Source organism: Barbus barbus (assembly GCF_936440315.1).
Source record: "Barbus barbus genome assembly, chromosome: 39".
Classification (NCBI taxonomy): domain Eukaryota; kingdom Metazoa; phylum Chordata; class Actinopteri; order Cypriniformes; family Cyprinidae; genus Barbus; species Barbus barbus.
Window position 1 is genome coordinate 20,405,737 of NC_136717.1, and position 14,661 is coordinate 20,420,397.

The 14,661-nt window shown below is 38.7% G+C and overlaps 1 protein-coding gene across 1 annotated transcript in view; it reads right to left on the bottom strand.

Annotated features, from left to right (window-relative positions):
- LOC306858685 (A-type voltage-gated potassium channel KCND2-like) overlaps positions 1-14,661 on the bottom strand; it is a gene marked incomplete at both ends in the record, with an annotated part of 117,229 nt that overhangs the window by 101,021 nt on the left and 1,547 nt on the right. The gene's annotated exons all lie outside the window — the stretch shown is intronic.

Below are 14,661 nucleotides of genomic sequence, written 5' to 3' on the forward strand. Positions count from 1 at the left end.
GTTTTCATAATTCCTCTAACTATTGGCAAAAGCACCCGTTTGCATTGCAGCAACTGAGAACAATTTTAGTAATAGGAACACGTTTTGGAGGGACTAAATTAGCACCTATTTCAGAGTAGTGTCTAAGTTTCAAGTTTATTTGTATAGCGCTTTTTACGATACAAATCATTGCAAAGCAGCTCTACAGGAAATTAAGTTTCCACAATATATTTATATATTGCAGAACCTTAATATATTTAACTGATGGCAAAATTTGGTAATTCTCTATGTTGTCTAACACAACAAAACAGGAACTACGAGTGATGGAAATGTATGCTGATTGGCCGAACACACGCCATATGAAAAAGCATCTTACATAAACAGTCTACATATACTTACTGCGCAAACGTAACTCCACAAACATGGAAAACAGTGAGAGATGGACCAACGCCACACTTCTCTGGCCTCCATTTTCAAGCCGTTGTTGTTCAATGCCCTGCTTAAATGACTTTGCTGTCTTACATCACTCCAGAGTTTATACTGGTGGTGCAAATTCAACGAAAATGTCCCTGGGAAAAATGTCGTTTTGGGATCCAATACAGGTCTGCTATGACATCTTGGGAACTATAAAGTCTTGTTGTAAATCATAGACTCTAAAATGGTTGAACAATAATATCATAACTAAAAATGGCATTATGAAAACTAAAATGTCATGGGAAATAATAAGTTGTCAACCTTTTGACTTCACTGACCCCCATTGTCCACAACAATATTTAATTGCACCATATTAAGGTCATGTGGTTTTTTTGTAAGGGATCTGGCATAACTAAACTATTATTGTATATTTATTCTAAAAAAAAAGTCATGGACTTTTACCATTTTATAAATGTACATGACTTTCCCAGGTCTAGAAATCGCACTTTCAAAATCAGGCTTCCTCAGTTTTTTTCAACCATTATGGGGACTAATGTCCTGCTTTGCAGTACACTAAAATATATGATCTATAATAAAAGGCAACATATGTTTTTCAATTACTTTAACTCATAAAAATTATTTCATATTTTAAGTTATATGAGATTTAACTACATTTTAAGTCAGTGTAATGCAATTTCAGTGAACTAGAAATAAGTTGATATGGCCAATTTGATTCTAATTAAAAATAAGGCAGCAACTGAACTTAAGTTTTTAAGTTTAAGTAGTAAATTCTTTTTACAGAAGCATCATGGGAACTAACAGGTTTTCTTATTCTATTAGACTTTAAAACCCTTTTTGGTATCTATATTTTTCAGAGTGTATAGAAACACACAGCCAACCACGAATTATACCTTCTGCGTTCTGCCAGTCTCTGCCTCTCTATCACTCCTTTCTGCTCTTTTTCCCCTTCCATTCATTTCAGGTGATATTTGCCTTGGCCCTCTCTGTCATGTAACAGTAACGACTTGAAATTAGACTCGAATGAAGATTTAGCTCTCTCAGAGAACCGTAAATCCAGTCTAAGCTTTCCAGGAGGAACGGCGAGTGAAGAGTGACAGTGTTGAAATATCCGTTCCCGCTCTCTGCTCATCCTTTTCTATGCCTCATCTACAGCAAAGGATGAGAAGAGTGCACGACATTTAAATAAGTCATGCGGTGCTGATCACCGAGACCGCTCTAAATCCATTATAAAACCATTACATCAACCTCTCCCGACGACACACACACCCGTGACTTCATTTTTTCTCACTTCTTTTGACACCTCTGCCACCATACTGTTATCTAGTTAGACAAAGGCAAATTTAAACTTTTCACTTTATTTCAGGCCTCTGAAGTTGATCTCCTGCAGTGACTGCAAATAAAGAGAGATCTAAAACTTTTATATCCCCTGTATCAACTCCCTCAGAGTGCAGATGTAAAACACGCTCAGCTAATTAGTAAATTAGGTAATCACGAACACGACCAATTAGGGAATACTGAGATAGATACAAGAGGGACCGGGTATGAATAATTCCTATTCTTAAATTGTTTTCAATAAGAACCTTTTATGATAAACTTGATAAGCTCGTTGATATGCTTTGAAAATCGATCGTCCTGTTTAAGATATGATACATTATATTCTTCTATAATTTATAAAATGCAATAAATTCTGTTCTTGTTCTATCTCATGTAATTTTCCATATAAAATATCTAAAAATCCTTGAAATAAGCTAAATATTTCACTTAAAAAAGCTTGAAAATGTAAAGAAAATGTAAAAAAGTAAATATATATATATATATATATATATACTTTATGCAGTTTTCTTCAGGTAAATTTAACTTATTCTAAGGATTTCTACAGGAACAAGAAAAAACCCATTCTATACCAATTATAAACCATTCTAAATCAATTTATAGCCATTATAAAACCAGTATAAAACCTGATTTATAGTCATCAATTGTAAGTATGAAAACTAAATTTGTTATACTTTTTAGTAATATATAATATGTATATATATTTATACAAGTACTAGATACGCAAAATATCTGGATATCTACAAATGCATTTTAAGAGTGTAGGGTGGTGATTTATGTCATTTGCAATGCTTCATGGGATATAATGGAAACTGCAAGTTTTTATTTGCCAAAGATTTCTTATCAGTGGATAGTTCTTCACTGAAATTCGGCTATTCTAAACACAATTCTGTATAAAATGAAGTTGAAATATTGCTTACAGATGGCTTCAACAGAAGCATACACAACTGATTAAGAACCTCAGAGCACACAGTAGCTTTTTCTTGAAAGGTTTCCACAGTACCATTAAAACGTGTTTCTCTATGGGCAAAACAAATGGGATTTTTACTTCCGGAACCCAACAGCTGGGATCTGTTTGAAATAGATCCAGCACATTTAGATAAACAAGAACCAAAATTGTTCTCAAAGACACAACACCAATGTTGGGTAGCCAATTCTGACTAAAGCCAATTCTTCTAATTAAAATTAGCTATGATTTTAATCTGTAGGTTCACACAGAAACTTGATTCTGCTTGTCATCCAAAGCACATTTAATTTTTTTTCTGCTGATTTCTAGGGACTGCAGCTCTTAGATTCCTTCTGTTTCTCGCGGTCACTTTCATGTCACCCTGCGTTTCAGTCTGCTGGTTTTTGATCTAAAAGCTGGAGTGCGTTTATGTGTGCGAGGGGTGCGCAGCAACACTCTGAAAACGTATTTATCTTTGTGTAATGGTACTTCATTGATATTCACAGCCGGTTGTGGATCAATGATCCCTGGCAGACTTGCTATTATTTCATTTCTTGTATCTAAAAGGCGTATTGAGGATTCAGCTAAATTGTTTGAGCCCGTTTTGGCTGAGTCGTCACAAAGGCCCTGTGTGGGCTAAGGCACCGAAGTACAGATATCCACACACACACACACACACACATCAGTATTCACACTATGGCACAAACCCTGAGCCAACAACAGCAGCTATGATCTCTCCCTCAGCCACTAGAAAGCTACAATCATCCACGACCAGCCAATCAGAACGGACGAGGTGTACAAGAGTGGAACCCAGTCAAAACCTTTAATACACATGAATCACAGTTCTTGCTAACTGTAAATGAGTAGAAAAGACTGTCAATATGAGCTCCAAAAGATGTAACGAGGAGCAAAAGGAGGGCAAATTTTGTTGGTTAAATCTTCATGTAGTAACATTTAAAATAACTGCTTTTATTTAAGTCTAGAATATTATTTAATATTGCTGAATCAGCCTCTCTGACTTTTTCTGTAAGTTACATTGATAAGCCAGTAGGTGCCTTTTTTCATTGAGTCGCTGAATCATACGTTCAACAGATTCATTCAAAAACTTTAGAGAATAAAGTCATTAGAGAATAAATCATTAGAGAATACACTTTTTTGAATGAGTCTTTGAACCATTCACTCCACCAATTTGTTTGAAAAGGCTAATTAAGTCACAAATTAAAGTAAATTACTGAATCAAACAATTTGTTTAAAAAGCCTTCGGAAACAAAACAGTTCGGCTGTGGCTCTCTTTGGAAGCATTTTCGATAATAGAGCAAAAACAAACAAAGTAACTGGCAATATTGTGTCTAAAATGTAATCTAAAATTACTGAAACTAAAAATGAAAACTTACTGAACTGTTGAACAAAAGCAATGCCACACTGTCAAGATCAGGCTGATTTTGCTCATGAGATATTGCATATATCAATAACTAATTTATTATTTTTATTATTATTTGAATTGAATCTAATAATAATACTAAAAAGCATTATTATTATTATTAAATAATAAAAATAAAAAAATGGTTTAAAAAATTTAATTCAACATTTTAAGGATTATACTCTTTAAATTAAAAATAAACAAATACACACAGTTATAATTGTTGCTTCATCCCTGGGAGCCCAAAATCTTCAATGGTTTAAGCACTGTTAATGAGAGCATAATGTAGAAAATATAGATTGTTAGGTCAAATATGAAATAGACAGATGCGACTGCTTTTCCCCAATGGTTGGATGAGCTCCTAGTGAGAGCATCAAAGACAAGTACTGTTGCCTCAGATCACAGCAGTGGCTTTCTCTCTCTCTCTCCATCCATTTGATAGACACCATAGAGACCAGCACAAAACTCAACCATCACTATTTAGTTCCCTACATTGTGAGCGCTGAGGGCAGCAAGTGAGTGTAATGCATTAGCCGGCAAATAAAAAGCAGATTCAATTCAAGCGACGCGCGCACACATTGCTTCCCAATGCAGCATGTCGTTTATTATCAAGACTGATGCATCTGGGAATGAAGCGTAAAAACCAAAACAGAGATTTTCTCGGTGAAAGCATCAAACTTTCTAATTAAGCAGTGGAGTATGCTGATGTTTATTACATACTCGCACACACATAGTTTAATTACTGCACTCTAAAATGGCGCTCTAAAAGTTTGCCGATTTATTGTTGTGAAAAAGTGCTGTTCAACTATAACAGAGCAGAGTGTGGGTGAACGTTTGCAAAAACAAATCCTCTGAAGGTGATTCGTGCATGTGTGCGTATGATAATTAGCTTACAGGAGCGATCGTCCTGGCGGGAGACACTATCAAGGCCGGACAGACGGAGAGTTTGCTGAATGTCAGGCGGTGAGGAGAATGGCATCGATGTTTAAAACATGAGGCCGTGACGGCAGTCCGCACTTTTGCTCGCTATCTCAGATTAAAGAGCACAACCTGCCCTCACATCTTTAGAAAGAGTTGTCCAATGGAAAGACCTCCTGTAATTCAAGGTTTCAATGCGGATTGACCATCTCTGCCGCCACACCGACTGCGCACTCTCTCTTTTTGACTGGCAGTTCATTACTGCACATTTCCTGTAAGTGCAGGTGTGTATATTTGGCATCAGAGGTGTGTGTAAGCGGAGTGATTACGGCCTGTCGGGGGAACGACAGAAGCAGAGAGAGGACAGTCGATGGTAAATAGATTCTGTGTTTTCCAATGATGTGTCACAGTGACATGTAACACTCTAAACTCCACCCTCCTCCCTCTCTCTCTGTTGCTCTCCTATTACAGTCGTTCTGTCCACATCGACCTCAGCTGTCCATCTTCACTGGCTTGCCTACACTGGAAGGACGACACTACAGTACAACACCCCGAAACAGTTGACGAGAGCGTCACATTCAATGACCTAGATATCCACGGCTGCTACAAACATCTACTCACTCAGTAATTTCTCAATATACACCAAAAACGGGGATTAAATTTTAGCTTGATTTTTAGGTGACAGAGTCCAACAGATTGTAGTGGTGCTAAATAAATTACATGGCCTGCTAGACTGGACCTAAATAAGCAATTCCAGAAGCAATCTGAAGCCTTCGCACTTTCAAAATAATTTAAATAATACCTGACGCATCAAATGCTTCACTAACAGAATTTCTAGAGACACATTTGATTGAATAATTCACATCTCTCATTGGCTGTTCCGATGCATCATTCTAAGGCAGCATGTGATTGGTCAGTAAGGTCAATTTCACACTGGGAGGAACTATTTCTGTCAAAACAGAACTTTAGGAATGTAATTACATCAAAGAATTCTATTTTCTTTGACTATAAATATCTTAAAATTATACTTTCTTCATCATTAATCCATACTACAACTTTAAGCCTTAAAATGAAAATGGTTACTGCAAGTATTTGTTCAGCTTCAGAGGAAATAATGCATACGTGTGCTACGTTTGCATGCCAAAAAGGATGAAGGGTGTGTTTAAAGTACAGGACACTGAGCTGTAATGTAATGAGACCTGTTAGCTTACCAATAGAGCTTATGTTTCTCTGAACCCAGTCACCTGAGAAGTATTCCTGTGTGCGCTTTCCCATAAAATTATTTACAGGGGAGGATATAAAACATTCTTCTTTGGGTATGTTTTTTATGATTATTCAATAGGAATGATCCAGGTTTAATACAAGTTAATTATCGCTGTTAATTCATTAATTATTGCCACCGAAACCAATCCCTCATTTTGTAAAAACCAACAAAACCACTCTGCAGTAATGCACTTACAGTGGACGTCTATGGGGCTGCACAGGTAAAAAGCTATATATACACACTATTTTAAGAGTGCAACCACAAGATTTAAACATGACACTTTCTTCCTGTCAAGATCATGTAAAACCAGTCAACCTGGCAACCTTTCCATGACATGTGCAAGGATACTAGAAATAAAACCATTCACATATAGTTAAACACCCACAGGAACTACATTAGTAAGGCAAAACCAGATGTTCATCTACCTAGAACTGTTGTGCCACAACTAAAAAAAAAAACAATTTAGAAACTTTAAAGCTCAAATAACACACTGTTAATGAAAAAAATAAACATATACAAATATCTAAACTCTAGGAATGCCTGATTAGACTTGCCTGGCATTAATGTAAACACAGTTTTTACAGATTCTAACATGGCAGATTCTCAAATTGGACCCAGAGCATTGCTTTAAGGCAGACAAGTAAGTCTAAATTGGGAAATGTTTGGGATTTATGCATTAGCACTGCTGACTTTTCAGTCTGAGAGTGCTCCAATTTGAGCTGAAAAATTGATTGCGCCTTAAAGCAAAGAAAATGAACAACAGCAGAAAAATGGGGAAAAGTAAGCGACGGTAAGGAACCGGGAGACAGGTGTGTCATAAGCTGTGTAATGGCCTATTCAAGTGTTTGTATCCCAACCATAAAATCAGTGTGTCCCCCTAGTGTTCTGCCTGACTTGAAGCAGTTACATGGCATCCTCCCACCGATTCACTCCATTTGAGTCCAAATCGCAAAGACCAACAAACGGCCTCCCTGCCGGCCTGCTTCAGATTCCCACTGACAGGAAATATCAAATGCAAGTGATCTGTTCAGTATGGACTCTACAGCATCTGCATAGTGGGAGAACATAACTGCCTGATAACATAACACAATAAACGAAAAACACAAACTCCAAACAGACAAGCAACATTCAGCCTGATCCAGCTGTACATTCAAGAAAAGATCAAGTCGGCATTCAAAGGTCAGTTAAGACAATACATGTTTTTAAATGGCACAACTTAATAACAGGCTGCAAATATGCATGAAAGATTAACATTTCAAAACTGAACATTTAAAGCAAGTATCTCTATGACTGTATCTCAAACTCAACATTAAATTAATAGCTCTTCCTGCACTTTTTGTACTGGAGAGGTTTTGACACAAACCACTTGTAAAAAAGTGAGCGTTTTTGAGTTAAAAACAAACTAATCAGTATGTTTTTACATTGAATGTCAAGTCAAGTCACCATTATTTATATAGCAGATTGTGTCAAAGCAGCTTTAGAGTATTAAACAGAGAAATAGTGTCACGTTAACCATCAAAATATAAAGCATATTTAAAGCATATTTAAATAGAAAAAAAAAAATTCTGTTGTAATAATAATCACAGTATTACTGTTCTTACTGTATTTTTGATCAAATAAATGCAGCATTGGTAGCCATAAGAGATTTCTTTCAAAGACACACACACATATCTATATTCCAAACATTTGACACAGTGTATTATGTCTATCAACTGGAAAATATACAAATGCATTGTAAATAAATAAATATTGTTTTTATGATAGGAACTGTAAGAATGTTGGTCAAAATTACTGGAATTATTATTGAGCAACCTTCTTCAACATCCTCGCACAGTGGTTTTATTAGACAGCACCTCTCACATCATCTTCAGGAAAAGCAGAAATCTAATCATTTACAATATATCATCCTACGAAGTTATTAAATTTGTTGGATTGCATGAGAAGATTTTATGAAAATGGGTCACAATAAACAGTCTAAAGGGAGTGAACTCAGAAACACACAGGTGCGGATACTGCAGGCTCATTGATTTTCAGTTTGTCTTTCTCATGTCTTTCTGCATGCTACGAGCATGTTGTGAGCTGTTAAAGGCTGCTTTCAGATCAACGTTAGCAGGTCATCTCTCCTGTACCTAGTGAGGCTTAATCAATGCACACTGACAAAAAGCCAACTCCAGACTGATGGCCATCTCTCCTGCTGTCTTTAAACACCATTCAGAGGAGCTGTAATGAAGACACGTCCGTCTACCACAGGAGATCATCGTATGAAAGGCCAAATTTGTATTCACTACCCTATTTCCCTCTGTTTCTGCTATTTATGAGCCTCTTGTATTAGCAGGCTTTAGCAAAACACTCCAGCTCCCCTTTGAATTTCAGCCAATTCATTATTATTTTCATCCAAAACACACATATTGGCTACTCGCTCGCTCTCCTTCAATACAGAGGATCAAATCATCACATTCATCCAAGACTTCTCAAGCTGCCTTCGTGAATTTTTAAATTATTTTATTAAAAATAATTACTTAGCTTTGGGGTGTAAAAATACATGAGAATGAGTGTGGGCGAGAGCGAAACGAGAAAAAGCAAACGCTACGCAAGAAGAATGCATTAAGTCAATTAGTCCAGCATAGACCAGAGCACTGCACAGGAAAGGCACACACACAGGGCAAAATAATCGGAAATAGCAAGAGTCCACAATCTTAATTGCACACAAATCAAATCAGTCATGACCTGGAAAAGATAACGGACGCGTGGAACGAGAGATGAGCTGTGGAAAAGGGAAGAATTCTGTGTTTGTGCTGCTGATTGACAGATTAATAAAATGAGGTTGATCTAGCAAATGTGGGGAATCAAGGCTGTGTGTGTGTGTGTGTGTGTGTGTGAGTGTGTACTCTACTACAGTGTGTATATGGCCTGGGACAGGAGAATGATCTGAAAGTGAGCCTTTTTTGCTCAAAACTTGTTCTTTTATATAGCCAGATATATTCTTTATTCAATTTGTGCTGTGATTAAGCAAAAGCAAGAGATTAGGAAGAGCAAGTACCATGGTAAACCCAATTTGTGGTCCCAAAGATATACAGTGTCAAATATGAACCGTCTCAAACAAGATATTCAGGGTTAAAAACGACCTTGTTTTTGAATGAACAGCTAATTTTTAACCATTTATGGGTTACAAAGAGCCTTAACCATGGGGTTTAAAATACAGAGTCAGCTAAAGCATGTTGCAAAAAAAGCGTGGAAATCAGTAACGGACAGTAAAAGTTATAGTGATCGCTAATCTGAATGTGAATTTGTCTAAATATAGATCTGAGCTTATTCCAGCATCTCAATCCTGGATCCCATTCAACAGAGCACTAATCGTCATGAGGAAAAAGTCTAGGCCTATACTTTTGAAGATTTACATTTCACTCACTTTTACAATTTCCGTCGTTTCGAGCAGCCACTGAACAAGGGTGTATTTTGATGTTTTAATGTGTGTCAAGATGTGTGTGTGTGTGTGTGTGTGAGAGAGATTTAAAGTGCTTAAACCTCCCAATGCCAGCACCATTACTGCTACCACTGCTTTTTTTCCTAGACAGGCCAAGTAATTAAAAAACCCAAATGAAAAAAACACATACTTAAATGGAAAAGGAGAAGGAAGAAAGCCCTCGGTCCGTTTCATTCAACTGATTAAAGTTAGCTGTCTGAGGAGTACATGCTCCACTTTCAACACATTTCTTATGGTCTTTGAACCATCACAGAAAGGGCAAATGTACTCAGAACGAAGACAGAGAGGAAGTGACTAAAAAAGTGGAATAAAAGAAGGGGCGAAAAAGAAAAAGGATGGTAGGAAAAGAGGAGGACATAGGACGAGAGTTAAGGAGAGAGATGCTAGTCCAATTAGCCTCTCAGTGTGGAGTAATAGCGCGAGTATGAAATGGATGGATGAATAGAGTTAGCGCCTCTACAGCAACACCACAGGGGTTATTCCACATGACAAAGAGCCTTTAATTACCTCATTCTAGGCTCTTTATTTCCCTGTGGCTGTGCCACTGTGTAAATCTTTCAGCTTTTCTCTTGTGCTCCTATTTGGGCCATGAAACATGTCATGTACATCTGTGGAACAAAAAGTCTTGGTCAAAACACTATTTTTTTTCTTCTCTGCAACCATTATAGGAAATATGTATTACCTTGGTGGAATGTGGCAATCATAAACCAGACCTATGCGGAAAACTGTGGGCCCACGAAATTGAGGAGGTTTTTTTGTGGCACAAATGGCAAAAATGCAAAACCTCAAACAGCAATTCCCGCCTAAAGGGTTTAAAGGTAACGTTAACCCCAAAATAGAACTTTTCTTCAAAAACCCATATGACTTTTGAAAAATGTCTTCTATTTGTTCATACAGTGCAGTGTCAGTGGGGTTCAATGGGGTTGTTGAAAGTCATGGGGTTTCACAGATTTGCATAAATGATGAAAGAACTTTATGGTGAACAGTCCCTTTAATCAGCCCAGCATAAGGACAGTTGTTATGTGGACACAGTTGAGTGGCCCGGGATCATCAATAATAAACCTGCATCAGAGCATTTCTCTGGGGCAGTGCCCTTGCTTTGCAATGCCTGGTAAAGGTGCTCTAATGAGGGTAACCCCACACCGCAGTGCTCTTTAAGACACAATAATGAGTCCCTTTCACATGTTGTACCAAGCCCTGACCTTACTACAACCCTGTTGGCATGACCTCTCAAGGAAACAACCTTGCCATGATTGCAGTGTTGAAAACCACACTAATGCCTCTTCGGTCATGCACTATGAACTTCTGATCTTTTCTCTTAGAAGAAATTAAGCCTATTGCTTAACCCACAGTGACCACAATGAATATCGAAGATTAATCCAGCAAATCTATGTCCTGTGTGGCATATCCCAGGGAGGGGGATACGTAGCCGGCGGGCGTTGAAGCCTCTGGCCTTAACTGACCCTGATGCAGGGTGACTTCCAAGAGTTTAATAGACTGTCTATGTTAGTCCATCAATCTCTTTACAACCCCTCGGTACCTTTATGTGCCTTCATAACCCCACAGGAGAAGATGAAGCTGCGTGAGAGGACGAAAAAGGATTGGAGATTGGAGAATGAACCGAGAGAAGTGCATTTCAGTGAAAAGAATGATGGGTATTGTAGAGGATCACGGGAGCATTTCATTTACAAGGCATTCTCATTGTACCCAAGTGCTTTAAAGCTGATGTATTTACCCCTCTTCACCTTTCTCTCTCTACCATTCATATCTGCATGTCTTCAGCTCTGACAGCTGCTCACTTAATAGATCCCGTTTGACAGTGCATAAGCCAATTAAAATGCTGCTGATTTAATTGAGCTGGGCAAAATCAGCCTATGCCAGAAAATGAGTCCATTAAATAGGCGACAGGGGCCAGTGAAGCGGAGGCCATTCATGCTGTGATCCAAAGTCACATCCCGTCCCTTGCCTCCATGCTCTGCGCATTCCCATTTGGGAAGAGCAGGACTCCGTGAGGGCTAAACGTTGATGCCGGATTACAGGCAAATGGGAGTCAATGGATGGATTTGTTCAGTGGCTTTGCCAAATGAGTCTAAAGCAGAGGGTTTTATAGGGCCAGAGTCCATGAAAGTTTACCTGTAGTCCCAGTTAAACACACCTGAACCAGATAAATCAAAGTATTTAGGAACACTAGAAACTTTCAGGTAGGTGTATCGGAGCTAAACTCTGCAGGAAAGTGGTCCTCCAGGACTGAACAACCCTGGTCTAAAGATATGCCATGGTCAGGACTGTACTTCAGTTGAAATTCTTGGAGAAACATTGGGACATATTGTGGAATAAATCGCTCTGGAACTTCTGAGCCACATTTAAAATAACATCCATTTTTGTTTTCAGCATCATGATATTATGCCAATTGGGAGATAACTTACACCACCAGGCAGAAAAGTTCTATACATCCTTTAAGCAGAGCAAGAGATAAAAGAAGCCACTTCATCCGGATCAAAATGAGACTGAGATGAGCAGCAGTCCCTGGTGCATGTACCCGAAACTTTCGGGGCTAAATCTGGTTGAAGCATTCAGGTATCTTACACAGAGTTCTGCATGATAGAGGCTATCTTTATGGATAATTAAAATTCTCAATCATTCTCATGCAGACAGATTGAAGACGCCTAAGGGTTGAGTATAATCTAGCAAGCGTAACTTTCTCTTTAATGCTGGCTTTTATCTCCGTAAAACCTTGCTGATAGGCGAAATGTACGCAAACTTCAATTGCTCTTTGGTGAAGGAACATCACAAGGGCTTCGTTAATAGTAATCCAAACCCAACACCAGTTTCACGTAATCTAAAACAGCCACCTTGTGTAAATCCCTCCCATTGCTCTCTGAGCCACGGATCCATCCCTGTCATCCAGTCTAGGAAATGAGGCATTAAAAAGTGATGCATACATTTAGAGAACCAGGCTCTTGTTCAATCAGAGCAGGCAAAGTCGTTTAGCGATGCCTGGACTGGCCACTCGCTCAGTGTGTGTTTAAGGAGAAATAGGAAAGGAATGAGATTGCAGACATGACAAGGGGGTAATGGATGAACTTGACAAGTAAAGGACAATGAGATCTCAAACCAAAGAGGCGAGGTTCCTCCTAAACTCACTGTCTCTTAAAGTTAAACTATGTGACATCTACAATGTGAAACTTTTCTTTCAGATCAAAATGTAGCCACTCAAACATGAAATGGTCTCAAGACACGGCCCGATTTCACATCCCAAGCTTTGGCTATTGCTTGTCACAGGGTGAACTTGACTTTACCAGGTCAGATCACTGCTGTAGCGACTGCCCCCCTGCGTGCTCCTCTTGATGGGCTCACTGAGGCAATGCAATAAAATCTGAAATGAGGAACAGCATGCCTGCCTGCAGAGAGAGGAGATGAGTATATGGGCTGCATCACTGAAGCCCTGCAGCTGTGGGTCTGTTTGGAAGACATAGTTCATAACCAGCTGGCTCCGAGAAGTCATCATCTCTCCCTAACATACAGACACACACACAGCACTCCCAACATTGAGCCGGTGCTGAGCATTTGCCAGTAATTTCATTTTCTCATTGATGTCATCCGATTTGACAGGCAAGAAACGGCAGGACACAAATTGCACACAATAAGATGTGCCGATACGCTCTCAAACTAAACTCTCTCTTTCTCTCACTCACACCGCATCTCTTTTTTCCCCCTTCACTGCTGCTGTCTCCAAACCTCATACTTTCTTTATAGGACAATGCAGACCTGACAAGAAAGTAGAAGGGGAATGGGAATGATTCGAACTCTGTGAGCCATAACTCTTTATGTATCACTTGGACATGCAGTACCCATTGTGCCACAGCTCTGACAACCTCATTTTCTTATTATTAAAGGTTCATGACATTTCTTGTGTCAAAGACAACATTGGGCACATCCAGTACACCAAATCAGACTTGAAGTCACATATAAAAAGAAGCAGACAGATGCTGTGAGCCACACTTTGTTGAACTACAGTATAAAAAACCCAATTTAAAAATAAAAACTCCAAATGTCTCCCAAACACATTTACTTCTGAAATGTGCATCATATCAGCCAGGCGCAGGCGTCAGATTGTCACTCACAGAGCAAGTTATGACACACTCAGAGTAATGTACTTCAAAGGCATGCCGATCAAAGAGCGGGATGTGTATTGGAGCATGGGGCTTGATTAATCCCCTCGAGTGTGACTCAGGGCCGTGTCGGCCCGCCAGCTAAGAATCGGCCATCTCCTGAGCAGCATAGTGCAGCCATGGGGCGACTGCAACATGCGGTGGACAGATTCAGCACCATGGAGAGCACCCGCTCTGCGCAGGTGGGAGGCTTGGAGAAGCCATGCTGAGGTGTCGAGTGATGGGATTAATGAATGAATAACACATCGAAAGGGAATGCATTATTGTAATCGCCTTCAGTGCTTAACGTCACATGAATTAGCCATGTATCTCTGTGTTCACTGACTGTGTGAAAATTACGACATTGTGCCAAAGATGCTTTGAGATGGTTAGTTATAAAAATGCAAGGCTTCCAAAGGAAGGAAGAGTCTGTGATCAGTCTGACTCTGGTGAGGTGTCATATGACAGAAGCACACATTCTCCTTTACAGTGATTAAAATTCAGAGGTGCAAGAAATAAATAACTCTGAAATCACAATCCTCAAATGGTCAGAAAAATATTTAAAAGCATTGTTACTGGCAGTCACACAGTCAGCCAAAATAACTACACAGCCATTGCTTTAAACATTATACTCACTAGTGTACTCAAGTGTAACATTTGGTTGAAAGTTGCTGCAATTAATTTAATTAATTTAATAATAAAATAAACTATAAAATATTTATTTTATATTAT